Source organism: Suricata suricatta, chromosome 12 (assembly GCF_006229205.1).
Source record: "Suricata suricatta isolate VVHF042 chromosome 12, meerkat_22Aug2017_6uvM2_HiC, whole genome shotgun sequence".
NCBI lineage: Eukaryota > Metazoa > Chordata > Mammalia > Carnivora > Herpestidae > Suricata > Suricata suricatta.
In genome coordinates, this window is record NC_043711.1 from 26,160,032 (window position 1) to 26,173,888 (window position 13,857).

Sequence of the window (13,857 nt, forward strand, 5' to 3'; positions counted from 1 at the left end):
TAGTTTTTTGAGGAACCTCCACACTGTTTTTACGGAGGAGCTTTGAAGTTCACTTTGGCCAAGTGGGGCCTTGTATTGAACAAATGTTTGGGTGTGTGGTGAAATAGCATAGGCACAGCCAAATGGCAGACAAAAACACACTACTAGCAGAAGAAAATTCCTCGGGACTTTTTGCCGTATTCAGATCCATGTCTACAGCTTGTCTCACTCTGTCATGCCTATATTCAGGCAGTATTGTCCTGAAATTCATAAACCACCATAAACCACCAGAAATGTAATGTGAGATGCATATATTTTAATTTCATAGTAGTCAATTAAAAAGAAAGAGGTGAAATTAAGTTTAACAATATATTTTATTTAACCTAATATATCCAAATTATTATTTAACATGTAGTCAATATAAAAATTTAGGACTTTACTCACACTTCAATAACTCATAGCCACATTTGGCTAGTGGCTACCATATTGTATAGTGCAGCTCTGGGCTGATAGATTGTTTTTAGGAGTCTCCATAGGGGATGGTTCTTTGGCATTTTGGGGGATCCCATTTCAGTGTTCATTGATGCTGGAAAAATGCACATAATGTAGCACAGATTCCTCATGCCAACATTTGGCTGTTTCTTCTCATCTTGTGCAGTTATCTTTTATTTATTTATTTTGAGAGAGATAACACATGTGCACATGCATGCTTGTGCACACACGAGCAAGCAGGGGAAAGGCAGAGAGAGGGAGAGAGAGAATCTCAAGCAGGCTCCTCATTGTCAGTGTAGAGCTGGATGCGGAACTCAATCTCATGAACGTGTGAGATCATGACTGAACGAAAATCACAAGTTGGACGTTTAACCAACTCAGCCACCCACATGCTGCAATGAACTATTTTATAACCCGAGTACGAGGATTAGGGCACCGGCTACCTAAAATCTTAAACAGATGACTTTGAGACATATTAGTAGATAGGGCTCCATGACACATTGAATAGTGTGGGAGGGTGGAACTAAGTACCAGGAAGAAGAGTGTACAGACTGATTCTTAGCTTTCCTGACCTGTTGAAATAAATAGTTGTGGGTCCTTTTGAGCTCTCTCAGCTTTTCTCTAGCATGCTGGAAATTTTAGGGTGAAGTATCCATCATCTAAAATAGGAAATATAGTGCTAATATGCCTGTCATCTTTCTTTTTTCCTTGAATCAGAAATTTGTAATTTGTAATTCTTTGGTGCTAATGTGTAACATAAAGAAAAAATTACTAGTGAGCTTCTGTCCATATCTCTTATGCTTTTACTTACTGAGTAATCACAGGGTGAGTCCTAACAGATTTACTGCTTTTAACATTACTGTCTATTTTCTTACACATTATATAATCTTTGCATTGACACACAGTATTATTGCCATAAGATTGTCATGAGTAGCTGTTAATGACAGACTTTGGATAGGAAAACTAAAGAGAAACAATAAAGGAAATAATTCATCTGATCCCAAAGTTCCCTAAACCAATTCAGAAACCACAACAATAAGCTTTAATTAATTTTTTATAACTCTTTTGTACAGATTTGTAGTCATTCTTAGCTAATCATTAAAAGATTACATTTTGCATTGGTATCTTTTTTTTTAACATTAGTTATTAAATAGTTCATTTATTTCCTATCCCAAGTCTAGTAGACATAAGAAATTCAAACTGTTAAATAATGCAAAAGAGTTGGGCTTTGACAATAATTTTCATTCATTCATGGGACAATTATTCTGCTCCTAGATGCTTAACAGGATAGATAACCCTTGAGGGGTTTAAATATAGCAGTGGAGGCATAGAGGAATAAATACGTAAATAAATATATAATTTAATACAGTAGTGATAAGTGCTATTTATAAAAGGGGAGGAGATACAGAGCTTAGAGCACCAACGAGGGCTATGTAGATATGGTGATGAGGGAAGAACTTTCCCCGAGGGAAACACGTGACCAGTGCCCTGAAGGCAGTAGGGACTATGAACTGAGCAAATACCTGGGGTGAGTCCATTTTAGGCACAGGGAAGCAAGTACAAAGATACTGAAGTGCCCAAGTGCATCTTCCAAGATCATTGACAAAGAAGCCAATGATGTTGAGCTGCTATGAGGAAAGGGACAAAAGAGGAAATGAGGTCAACAAGGTGATGAAGGGTCACATTATGAAAAGTGTTAAGGTCAAATTAAGATTTTGGATTTTATTTAAGTATGATAGGAGCCATTGGAGGGTTTTGAACAGAGGGCGAATATGAATTTAAGTTTAGGGTATATGAGGAAAAGGCAAATCAGGCATGATTCTTAGGTTTATGTCCTGGGGATGTGATGCCATTTATTGAGGTGGGGAAAACTAGGGAGGAATGGATTTAGAGGAGAAATCATAATAGTTCGGTTTGGGGCATGTTAAACTTGAAATGCCTCTTAGAAATTCCAGTGAAGATGTTATATGTGTGTGTGTGTGTGTGTGTGTGTGTGTGTGTGTGTGTATATATATATATATGAAGTTATAGTTAAGGGGCTAATTGAAGGCTGGCAATATGCATATGAAACTAATACCTTGAATTTATAATAGCTGTTGAAATTCTTGTCCATGGATCCCGGGAGATTTATTATGTAGCCACTACCATTTATAGTTCTCTCTCCTCTTTGCCTTATTTTTACTCCTGCCTTAGACCTTATGGAGGAGCAGAGGACATTCTTCCTATAGAGTGGGAATAATTGGTCATTTCTAGGCTTTTGTGAAAGTTTACTGTGTGTAAAATCATAACACAGGGAGCAAAAGCAAACAGAGTCTTTGTCTTTACTGAGCTTACAATCTGGTACATAGTAGGGCATAGTGACTTAGATCAGACATTAATCAAGTAATCACAAAAACAAACATAATATTGTAATGATAGCATGTAATGAAACAGAGATGCATATTGTTGGAGGGTATAACAGGAGGAGTTATGTCTTGATATGGAGGTCAAGGAATGCTTCCTGATGGTATTATTAGGAGTTGTTATGTGAAAGGTGAGTCAGAGTTAACTAGGCAAAGCCAGGGGGAAGGAACAACATATGCAATAGTCCTGTGGCAGGAGGGACTGTGGTACATATTCGTATGTAAAGAAGACTAGAGTGGCAGCAGAGAGTGAGGGATAGCTTTGCCCAAGATGCAAGTGGAAATTTACACAGCAAACAGGTAATGGCTTGTAGGCCTCACAGTTTGAGAAAAATCATTGTAATTACGGTGTAGAGAATGGATTGAGACTGGGGGTAGGGATGGAGGAAAAGGACACAGATGAAGACTAGGGAGACCATGGATTCATAGAAAGGAGGCTTCTGTAGTAGTCTGGGTGAGAGATGAGGGTGGTTTGGATAAGGTGGCCTAGAACTAGGGTAAGATCAACTTCCCAGGGGGAGCAGAGGAAGTGGGGGAGCCGAAGCCAACTCAGTCTCAAATAGAGGCACCAATGCTAAGAAACAGTAGAGCAGGCTGATTAAGACTTAGGGCTTTAGAATTGGATATAACACAGATTTGAGACATAACTCTCTACTTCACACAGATTTCTGTAAATTGGGGATAATAGTACCTATACCACAAGTTATTATAGGGGTTAAATAAGACTTTATGATAAAATGCTAAGCAAGCATTCAATAATTACAGTATTGTCACTTGCTAGAATTTAGACATTGCCTTTAGAAAAAGGTGTCAGGGGAAAAAACAGTTTCTTTCTATATTTGTTGGAAATCTTTAGAGAAAACCATATACAAATTTATAGACTTACCAAGCATCCATTTTATGCAATCACTTTCAAGAACAATATACGTTGGTTATTGATTGTAGTTTTGATTTTGAAGTAGGCTTTCACAGAAAATGGGCCCTATGTAAAAATATTGATGTATATATAAAATTTGTGATCTCAACATCTGTGGTCAATGTGATTAAAATTTTGTCCATCTTTATTTGATATAATATAAAAAGCAAAACCAAAAGTGTGGAAAAGAGTCCTTTTAGACTCAATTCCATGCCATCATTTTCTAAACTTCATTATTTACTTACTATTAAAGGCTTATGAGTTAATTGATGTCCTGTGAATCACAAATCAATTATTTCACAATGAAGCATAAAATTAATTTAAGAGATTCATATATAGGCATGACATGGTATATTGGCTTTTCTTCAGAAGTGGATCAAATAAAAATATGTGACAAGAAAAAAATGTAGATGACATGTTAGGTGGTGGGTAACTAATTGTGCTTTCAACATAGGAACAAAAAATGCATGACCAGAATTCTAAAAAGCATGCCTTTGCATTTCTGTATAAAACTTATAATGGCTTCATAAACATAAAATACTCTCCAAATGTGATTCAATTCAAGGACATCTTTATTTTACACACCTAAATGAAATAATATGTAAGTGCCCAGCCCAGGGACTGGTATCTAGTATTTGTAGAATAATGTTCTTTTTTTTCTTTCCCCCAAGGTGCCCTCTGCAGTTATTTAATTGCCAAATTTTACTAAAAGCACCTTTCTTATGCTCCTTTCTGAAATTTTATGTGTAATACATGCTTATTGCAGATAACTTGGAAAACACAGAAAGCAACAACAAAAAGGTCATCTGTGAGCATGCCCTGGAGAAAACTACTTTTGATATTAAGGTATATGTTATTTTAATACACGGTTTCTAGAATATTCACTTGGAACTTATAACCTTGGCTTTAAACATCTTATTTCATAGAGCACATGATAAGGAGACTTAGCCAACTAGGGTCTATGTTGTTATTTTTGAAGAACAGAATATCATAATTGCCAAATTACCAAGCTGTCCAGATATTTTTCACTTGTTCAAATCTTTTAAAAATAAACCTTATTTTAAGAAACAGTTTTAGATTTACAGAAAAATGGCAAAGATAGTACCCTGTAACCAGTTTCCCCTGTTATTAACATCTTGCAAAAAAGTAGGATATATGTGTTACAATTAGTAAACTAATGTTGAATACTATTCATAACTAAACTCAGACTTTATTCAGATTTCCTTAGTTTTTACCTAATGTCCTTTCTTAGTTTCAGAATCTCATCCAGAATACTACATTGCGTTTAGTTGTCATGTCTCCTTAAGTTCCTCTGGACTGGAAAAGTTTCTTAGATTTTCCTTGTTTTTAATGATCTTGAGAGTTTTAATGAGTACTGGTCATATATTTTGTAGAATGTCCTTCACTTGGGATATTTTGATGTTTTTCTCATGATTAGCCTAGAATTATGAGTTTTTGGTAGGGGGAGACAGCAAAGGTAAAGTGCCATTTCATCGCATTCCTATCAAAGGAAGATACTATCAACATGACATCACTATTGATGTTGATCTTGACACCTGACTGAGGTAGCATTTGTCCAGGTTCTGCATTGTAATGTTACTCTTTTCAGTCCCCTGTCCATACTGTGCTCTTTGGAAAGAAGTCACTATGCACCACCCATACTTAGGGAGGGGGGATTGTGCAGCTCCTTCTGGATAGTAGAGTAGCTGTATAAATTATTTGGAATGCTACATGGGAGATTTGTTTGTTTCTCATATATCTTTATATATGTATGTATGCATGTACATATATATATTTATCATTTAAGTCAGTATGGACTCATTGATATTTAGTTTATACTTTGGGCTATAATCCAATACTTCTTTATTTTGTTGCTCAAATTATTTTAGCTTTGGCCATTGTGATCTCTTTTAATTGGCTACTGTGTTCTTTTGACATACGCTACTTATTGGAGTCTTTTTTTTTTTGTTTTTTTTTTTTTTGAGTACTTTCTTACATCCTGGTAAGATGCCCTAGATTCATTTTGGAAATTTTCTGTGCCTGTCCCAAACTGTCTATAATTAAAATTAAAATCAGTAGGGTCTAGAATCAGATGACCCTATTTCAAATTCTGGCCTAACCTTTTGCCAGCCATGTGCTCTAGAACTGTTGTACCTTTTGAGAGGTAAGCAGGGCCTAGTTTCCTCATCTGTCTGAACTATTTTAGGGCAGGGAGGTTTTTTGTCTTTTTTTTCTCTACTGATACTCAGTACCTAGACTTGTGTCTGGTACATAGTGGTGTTCAAGAAAGAAATATTTCTTGAGTGAATATAAATGGCTTTGTTTTCTTATTTTGTCTTGAAATATATGTCTAATTTATTATTTTCAACATTATTTCATTATTACCAAAGTAATATACGCTTAAAGATGAAATGGTACTTCAAGATTCTTTAAAGTGTTTATTTAGTTATTTTGAAACAGAGAGAGAGAGAGAGAGAGCATGAGTGGGAGGCAGAAGCAGAGAGAGAGGAGAGAGAGTGGATCCCAAGCAGGCTCCACGCCATCAGTGTGGGAATCCTTTGTGGGGCTCGATCCCACAATGCATGAGGTCATGACCTGAGCTGAAATCGCGAGTTGGCCACTTAACTGACTGAGCCACCCAGGCTCTTCAAGAAGTTAAACAAAATAAGCATCTAACTCATTACTGGGGGCAACTACCTTTAGTTTCCTTAGCTGATTATTTTGATATCTATCTCCATATGTCTAAATTTCAATTTTATTTTATTTATTGGTTTGCTTATTTATTTGAGAGAGATAGAGAGGGAGGGAGAGAGAGAGAGAGGAGAGAGAAAGGGAGAGAGAGAGAGAGAGAGAGAGAGAGAGAGAGAGAGAGAGAGAGAGAGAGAGAGAGAGAGAGAGAGGGAACGCCCATGCAAGGAAGAGGGGCAGAGGGAGAGAAGGAGAGAGAGAGGGAGAATCTCAAGTAGGCTCCATGTTCACACGGAGCTTGATGTGGGGCTCAATCCCACAACCCCCTGGAAACATGTCCTAAGCCGAAATCAAGAGTCAGACACTCAGCCAACTGAGCTACTGAGATGCTCCTCCTTCTGTCTAAATAACATGTTTTTATTGTTGCTTCTTGATTTATAAATTTTATGCATTGTCTGTTCACTTGCAACTATGGAAGATAAGGATCCAGCACCACACACTGTATCTTCTTGTCTTCCCATTCTGCTTTCAATATAAACCAGAGACCATTAGGAACACCCCTGAAATCAAGTTAATTTTATTATTTTCTGCAACAAAGGAGACCCTACATCATGCAGAGCAAAGGTGAGTTTCAATGGGAGTAATAAAGGGATGTTATAAAATTTGCTGTGGTCTTAGCAGGGATGGTCAGACTTTGTAAATTAAGGAGCAGATGGAACATGAGTGGTTTTAGAAAACATGAGACTATGTGCAGTTTCCCTTGTATCAGTTTATTTGTGGTCTTATGTATAGGAGTCTGAAAAAACTGGTGCTAACTGTTGAGTCTATAATGAATAACATAGTTTGGCTTGGTACAGTTCTGTGAATCAGTGCACGTTTTACAATATGTAATTTATGAGTCAGTTCTCAATTTCTGTCTAACATCATAGTTTCCAGAAGAGTTTCTTTTCAATTTGTCATACTAACATTGTTCTATCAAAACTGTGGTTAAATTAATATTTGGTATTTACATTTTTACAACTTTTTTGGACATGGAGCCATGTAGTTTACTTTTATTCCTTTCTCTTTTCTCACTCTCCTGTCTTTTATGTAGACATTCAGAGGGCAGGCACTATTAGTGGAGCGGGATCAAAACAGGTCTTACAACATGGTCTGTGAACTTGCAGAAGTCCCTGATCTTTGTTTTTTCATTTGTTTCACACTTTGTGAAAGCTTGAATGAAATAAATCCAGCAATATTCCTGAAATTGGATACTTGGTCCTTTAGAAAATATCAAGCAGTCAGAAGTCCTGCTAGGCTAATAGCTGGTCATGGGACCAATTTGGAATCAATATAGCAGGTATCTTTATTTTTATTGGTTGCTAGTCTTCTTATTATTTAGTTTTAAGTATTCCTTATATATTCTTGATACAAGAGTTTTATCATATTATTTTTTTTATTTTGAAATAAGATATATCCACATATTTTGGATATTTTTTATTTTAGTTTGAAAATTTTCTCTTAGTCTATGGCTATCAATCTCATTTTTTTAATGTTTATTTACTTTTGAGAGAGAGACAGAGTATGAGCAGGGGAGGAATAAGGAGAGAGGGAGACACAGAATCTGAAGCAGCGTCCAGGCTCTAAGCTGTCAGCACAGAGCCCAACACGGGCCTTGAACCCACAAACCACAAGATCATGACCTGAGTTGACGTCAGCCGCTTAATTGACTGAGCTACCAAGGCACCCTTGTTTCATTCCCCCCCCCTTGTTCAATTTTTTTAATTTTGCCTCCCAAATCTTTTTTTTTTTAATTCCAGTATAGTTAACGTACGGTGTTACATTAATTAGTTTCTGGTGTACAATATAGTGACTCAGCAATCCTATACATTACTCAGTGCTCATCCTGATAAGTGTCCTCTTAATCCTCTTCACCTATTTCACCCATGGCTCCACCCACCTCCCCTCTGGTCAGCCTCTGTTTGTTCTCTATAGTTAACAATGTGAATGGAGCTTGAGAGTGTTATGTTAAGGGAAATGAGTCAGTCAGAGAAAGACCAATGCTATGTGATTTCACTCATATGTGGAATTTAAGAAACAAAACAAACAATCACAGGGGGGAAAAAGAGAGAGAAAAACCAGGAAACAGACTCTTAAGTACAAAGAACAAATTGATGGTTACCAGAGGGGAGGTGGGGGGGGGGATGGGTGTAATAGGTGATGGGGATTAAGCAGTGGACTTGTGATGAGTATTCGGTGTTGTATGTAAGTGTTGAATCGCTAAATTGTACACCTGACACTAATACTATGCTGTATGTTAACTGAAATTTAAATGAAAACTTTAAAAAAAAGAATCTGTTTCTTGGCTTGTCTCTTTTGTTCTTTGTCCATTTGTTTTGTTTCTTAAGTTCTACATATGAGTGAAATTGTTAAGATATTTGTCTTTCTCTGAGTTATTTCACTTAGCATTATACTTTCTAAATCCATCCATGTTGTTGCAAATGGCAAGATTTCATTCTTTTTTTTATGCTGAGTAACATTTTGGTGTGTGTGTGTGTGTGTGTGTGTGTGTGTGTATACACATTTTCTATATCCACTCATCCATTTATGACAGTTGGGCTGCTTCCGTAGTTTGGCTATGGTAAATAACGCTGCAATAAACATAGGGGTGCAAATATCTCTTCTAATTAGTGTTTTGTATTCTTTGGGTAAATATCCAGTAGTTGTAGAATTGCTGGGTATTACCGTCATTCTGTTTTAAATTTTTGAGAAAACCTCATGCTGTTTTTCACAGTAGCTGCACCAGTTTGCATTCCCACCAACAGTGCAAGACTGATCCTTTTTCCTCCATATCCTTGCCAACACCTGTTGTTTCTTGTGCTTTTTATTTTAGCCATTCTGACAGGTATGAGGTATCTCATTGTGGTTTTGACTTTTGCATTTCCCTGATGATGAGTGATGTTGAGCATCTGTTCATGTGTCTTTTGGCCACCTGTACGTGTTCTTGGGAGAAATGTCTCTTCATGTCTTCTGCCCATGTTTTAGTTGAATAATTTTATTTTTTTAGTGTTGAGTTGTAATAAGTTCTTTACATATTATAGATACACTTTATCAGATATGTCATTTGCAAATATCTTCTCCCATCCATTAGGTTATCTTTTCGATTTGTTGATTATTTCCTATGGTGTGTGATAGTTGTTTTTTTTTTTTTATGTAGTCTCAATAGTTTACTTTTCTTTTGTTTCCCTTGCCTCAAGAGACATATCTAGAAAAATGTTGCTATGACTGATGTCAGATAAATTACTGCCTGTGCTCTTTTCTAGGATTTTTATGGTTTCAGTTCCTACATTTAGGTCCTGAATCAATTTTGAGTTTATTTTTGTGTGTGGTAACAAAGTGGTCCAGTTTGTTTGTTTGCTTGTTTCTTCCTCCCTCCCTCTCTCATTTTCTTCTTTTCTTCCTTCCTCCCTCCTCTCTCTTTCTTTCTCACTCTCTTTCTCCCTCCCTTTCCTCCCTCCTTCCCTTCCCTCCTTCCTCTCTCCCCATCTTCCTTCCTTCCTTCCTTCCTCTCTCTCTCTCTCTGTCTCTTTCTCTCTCTCTTTCGTCATGTGGCTGTCCAGTTTTCCCAATTCTGTTTGCTGAAGAGACTGTCGCATTGCATATTCTTACCTCCTTTTATGAAGATTAATTGACCAAATAATTGTAGGTTTGTTTCTGGACTCTCTATTCTATTGTGTCTGTTTTTGTGCCAGTACAGTATTGTTTTGATTACTACAGCTTTGTAGTATACCTTGAAATCTGGGATTGTGATACTTCCAGTTTTGTTTTTCAAGATTGCTTTGGCTATTTGAGGTCTTTTGTGGTTCCATACAAATTTTAGGATTGTTCTGGGAAAAATGCTGTTGGTATTTTGACAGGGATTGCATTAATTTAGTAGATTGCTTGAATAGTATAGACATTTTAATAATATTTGTTCTTCCACTTCATGAACATGGAATATCTGTCCATTTGTTTGTGTTTTCTTCAATTTCTTTCAACAGTATTTTATAGTTTTCAGAGTACAGGTCTTTCACCTTCTTGGTTAAGTACATCCCTAGGCATTTCATTTTATTTTTGGTGTAGTTGTAAATGGGATTGTTTTCTTAATTTCTTTCTGCTGCTTCATTATTGGTGTTTAGAAATATAATGGATTTCTGGGGGTGTCTGGATGTCTCAGTTGGTTAAGCATCTGACTTTAGCTCAAGTCATGATCTCAAGATTTGTGAGTTCAAGCCCTGCACTAGACTCTGCACTGACAGTGCAGAGCCTGCCTAAGATTCTCTTTTTCCTTCTCTGTCTCCCCCTCCTCCATGTTCTCTCTATCAAAATAAATAAATAAACTTAAAAGAAAAGAAATACAATATATTCCCATACATTAATTTTGTATCCTGTGACCTTACTGAATTCATGTATCAATTCTAATAGATTTTGAATGGAGTCTTTAGGGTTTTCCATATGTAGTATCATGTCACCTGCAAATAGTGAAAATTTTCCTTCTTTCTTACCAATATAGATGCCAATCTAAACCTAGATTTGTTGAGGTTTCTTTTTTTTTCTTTTATCATGAATAGATGTACTTTGTCAAATGCTTTTTCTGCATCTACTAGAATGATCATATAGTCTTATTCTTTCTCTTACTGATGTGATTTATCACATTGATTGATTTATGAACATTGAGCCACTCTTGCATCCTGGGAATAAATCTCACTCTGACATGGTAAATTATTTTTTAAAATGTATTGTTAGATTTTGTTAATATTTTGTTGAGGATATTTGCTTCTATGTTCATCAGAAATATTGGCCTGTAGTTCTCTTTTTTTGGTAGTATCTTTATCTGGTTTTGATATCTGGGTAATGCTGGCCTCATGGAATAAATTTGTAAGCTTCTTTTTCTTCTTCTATTATTGGTATAGTTTGAAAAGAAGGTATTCTTCTTTGTATGTTTGGTAGAATTCATCTGTCAAGCTGTCTGGTCCTGGACATTTGTTTGCTGGGAGTTTTTTGACTACTAATTCAATTTCTTTGCTGGTAATTGATCTGTTCAAATTTCCTATGTCTTCCTGATTCAGTTTTGGGAGGTTATGTGTTTCTAAGTATTTAGCCATTTCTTCTAGGTTGTCCAATTTGTTGGTATATAATTTTTCATAATATTCTCTTATGATCCTTTGTATTTCTGTGGTGCTGGCTGTTATTTCTCATCTTTCATTTCTGATTTTGTTTGAGTCTTTTCTCTTTCTCTTTCTCTTTTTGATGACTCTGGCTAAAGGTTTATCAATTTTGTAGATCTTTGCAAAGAACCATTCCTGGTTTCATTGACCTACTCTATTGTTTTTTAGTTTCTATTTTGTTTATCTCTGCTCTAATCTATATTGTTTCTTTCCTTCTACTGGTTTGGGGTTTGCTTGCTCTTCTTTTTCTAGCTTCTTTAGTTGTAAAATTAGATTGTTTATTTGAGATTTTTCTTGCTTTTTGAGGTAGGCTTGTATTGCTATAAAGTTCCCTTTTAGAACCACTTTTGCTGTGTCTCAAAGATTTTGGACCATTGTATGTTCATTTCCATTTGTCTCCACATATGTTTTTTATTTTTCTTTGATTTCTTGGTTCACCCGTTTATTGATTAGTAGCATATTTTTTAACATCTATGTATTGGTCTTATTTTCAGATTTTTTCTTGTGGTTTATTTCTAGTTTTGTAGTATCGTGGTCAGAAAAGATGTGTGATATGCCTTCAATCTTTTTGAATTTGTTGAGACTTGTTTTGTGGCCTAATATGTGATCTATTCTGGAGAATGTTTTATATACACTTGAAAAGGATGTGTATTCTGCTGTTTTAGAGTGGAATGTTTTGAATATATGTTAGATCCATCTGACTCAATGTGGCATTCAAAGCCACTCTTTTCTTGTTAATTTATTTTGGATGATCTATCCATTGACGTAAGTGGGGGTGTTAAAGTCCCTACTATTACTGTATTATTATCAATTATTTCTTTTAGTTTGTGATTAGCTGCTCCCATGTTGGGTGCAATTGTTAGATCTTCTTGTAGGATTGTTTCCTTTACGATTATATAGTATCTTTCTTTCTCTTATTACAGTCTTTGTTTTAAAGTCTATTTTGTTTGATATAAATATTGCTATCTTGGATTTCTTTTCACATTATAAATGCCTTGATATCCCTTCACTTTCAATCTACATGTGTCTTTAGGTCTGAAAAGAGTCCCTTGTATGCAGCATATAGATGGCTTTTACTTTTTTATCCATTCTGTCACCCTGTCTTTTGATTGGAGTGTTTAGTCCATTTACATTTTGTTACATGTGTTTTGGTTATTTTATTGGCTTTCTTTAGTGATGTACTTAGATTCCTTTCTCTTTATTTTTTTGCATATATATTACTGGTATTTTTATTTGTGGTTTTTATTAAGTTTGTATGTAACATCTTCTGCATATAGCAGTGCATATTAAGTTGATGGTTGCTTAATTTGAACTCATTCTTTACTTCTCTTCCCTCCATGTTTTAGGTATATGGTGTGATATTTTATATACTTTTATTTTGTGAATCCCTTGACTGATTTTTATAGATATACATACTTATAATGCTTTTGTACTTTCTACTTTTCTTAATCCCCCTACTTATTGTCTTTCCTTTCCACTCAGAGTCCTTCTTGTATGGCTTGTTTAGCGGTCATGAATTACTTTAACTTTTGTTTGCCTGGGAAACGCTTTATCTTTCCTTCTATTCTGAATAGTAGGCTTGCTGGGTACAGTATTTTTGCCTGGATATTTTTTTTCTGTTTAGCAGCTTGAATATATTACACCCCTCTCTTCTGACCTACAAAGTTTCTGCTGAAAAATCCACTGATAGCCTTATGGGGTTTCTCCTATATGTAATTGTTTTCTTTTCTCTTTCTGCTTTTTTTTTAATTTAAATTATTTTTATTTTATTTTTTTAAGAATGATTTTTTTAAATGTTTATTTAGTTTTTTAAATTTTATTTTATTTTTTTACTTTATAAAGTTTCATATTTTTTTAACATATGCAATTATTTTCCATCGTTTACACTACAGTAGTTACAATTACACTCCAAACAGAAAAGCAAAATAAAAAATCAAAACACCAACTTCTGTTTCATGTAATTAGACTTATACAGAAATTAGAAGGTTATGTAACAACTAGTTAATTACCTAATTTCACAGCTATCTGAAGTGGCAATCGTTATATAGCAGCTTATCTATGATACATTCAAGATAAATGATATAATGTATTACTTGTTCATAAGCTACAACACAGGCTGCTTAATACCTTTCCTTAAATTCCACCTCTATACTACAATATGCTTGAGGTCCATGCAAAAAAGTAGCTACCTCTT

At 35.3% G+C, this 13,857-nt stretch overlaps 1 long non-coding RNA gene across 1 annotated transcript in view; it reads left to right on the top strand.

The window, feature by feature from the left end:
* Positions 1-7,033, top strand: part of LOC115274901 — a 60,217-nt gene extending 53,184 nt beyond the window's left edge. The window contains exons 3-4 of the long non-coding RNA XR_003901315.1: positions 4,556-4,635; positions 6,956-7,033. This is a non-coding gene — a long non-coding RNA (uncharacterized LOC115274901). The remainder of the gene's footprint in view (positions 1-4,555; positions 4,636-6,955) is intronic.
* The last annotated feature ends 6,824 nt before the right edge of the window (positions 7,034-13,857 follow it).